Source organism: Sesamum indicum, linkage group LG5, assembly GCF_026168435.1.
Source record: "Sesamum indicum cultivar Baizhima isolate 11 linkage group LG5, ASM2616843v1, whole genome shotgun sequence".
Classification (NCBI taxonomy): domain Eukaryota; kingdom Viridiplantae; phylum Streptophyta; class Magnoliopsida; order Lamiales; family Pedaliaceae; genus Sesamum; species Sesamum indicum.
Genome location: NC_142661.1, coordinates 13,650,723 through 13,652,348, shown reverse-complemented (window position 1 = coordinate 13,652,348; position 1,626 = coordinate 13,650,723). Strand labels below are relative to the sequence as shown.

The 1,626-nt window shown below is 40.3% G+C and overlaps 1 long non-coding RNA gene across 3 annotated transcripts; it reads left to right on the top strand.

Annotated features, from left to right (window-relative positions):
* Positions 1-307: 307 nt before the first annotated feature.
* On the top strand, positions 308-1,361 carry LOC148788154 (uncharacterized). 3 transcript variants are annotated; one of them, XR_016065582.1, is made up of 2 exons: positions 308-897; positions 1,040-1,361. It is a non-coding gene; the product is annotated as an uncharacterized LOC148788154 (long non-coding RNA). The 3 variants fall into 3 exon arrangements; XR_016065581.1 differs by having other exon boundaries at positions 308-953; XR_016065583.1 differs by having other exon boundaries at positions 308-958.
* Positions 1,362-1,626: the final 265 nt, after the last annotated feature.

The window sequence follows — 1,626 nt, the reverse complement described above, 5'->3', positions numbered from 1 at the left end:
TTCACACATTTCCTTTGCCTAGTGAGTCTCCTCCTTTTCTTCATCTTTTTCTCTTCTTTGAAAAATGATTTTTTTACTTACAATCTCTATTTTTGTCTCTAAAGGTACTAAACGTTTGCAGCTTTCTAGGGATTTTTTAATTTCGTTGCTCCTCTACCACCTTTGTTAGGTACAATTTCCTTCTATTGCTTTATCTTTTGGAAGCGTCGTTATCTCTAGAAGTTTCCTCTTGTGTTGCGAACCCTCCTGAGCAGCTTAAGTACTCCGTTAGGACTCACTCTGTTGCTTTCCAAAACTTACTGGAATATTTAAATGTCTATCTTTCTGATCCCCTCAAATTAGTCCGCTTTACTATCCTTCATAGTATTGGACTGATCCCTAAAGAGGCAAATATGGATCCAACTGCCGATATACTTCTTGTAGCCTTCTTTTCTTATTGTTTTCCTACTGCACAGATGTTTTAACTTTATGTTAACAATTGTTTTTACATGTTTTCTAGTAGAAAAAATGTTTGAGAAGTAGTTGCGAGATAGGACTAAGAAAGGAAAAGGGGAGAAGATCCCTGTTGCTTGATCCTCTAGTAAGAGAACCTTGTTGAAGAGTCTTCCTTCTACCCCAGCCAACTCTGCCTTTACAAAGGATCCCAAGGGCAAGCATCCTGTTGATCCGCTGTCAATGTCCTCCAAAAGGGCTAAAGGTTTCTCTGGCTTTCTTGTGCCACCTTTTACTCGCACTACTATGTGAGTTGGGACTCCTCACCCTACTGAAGAAATGGTGGCTAAGAAGAAGGTCCTCCTTGACTGTACTTTGTCATAGAGTCAATCCCTATTGTTGGGGAGGGAGAAGAAGCTTGGGTGCAGATTTCTTGAAAAGCATACCACCTCCAATGGAAAAGAAGTACGTGGACAATTTGCCTCGGATGAAAGCTATTAAGCGTTTTACTTCCCACCTCAGTAGGGTGATAATACAAGCATTTATAAATTGCAATAAGTTTTATCAAATTTTAATGAGAACTTAACTTGACCCGCTCTGATTACAGGCCATTGTGCTGGGAGGCGAACTGCTTAGCTGGTTAGAGATATAATGGTTCACCTAGTGATGTCCTTGTGAGCAAGAGCAGTTCGATCAAGTAGGCCTTCAGGACTTAGAATGTTTGCTGATAGGTTTTTTCCTGTGCAAAATCTTTAGTATTTCTCAACGAATGGAAGAAGGGTAGGCTGCAATCTGCCAAGTGGAATATGAACCACTAAGAGTAGCTATATGGCCAACCAGTTTTTGTACCTCTTTGAGGATGGTAGGAGGTTTCATCTCCTGGATTGCTCGTATTTTATTTAGACTGACCTTCATGCCTTTCTCAATCATATAGTTGAGGAGTTGTTCGCTTCAGATTCCAAACACGCATTTAGCTAGGTTCAACTTCATATGGTACTTCCTTGTATCTTGAATGTCTCAACAAGATTAGTGATTCGTGGTCAGCTTGCCGGCTCTTGACTAGCATGATGTCGACATACACCTCCATGTTGTATCCAAGTTGTTCTCGGAACATATGGTCTACCAACTGCTTATAGGTAGCACCTGCATTTTAAGCCAAATGGTATAATAATATAACAATAGGTACCACTGACG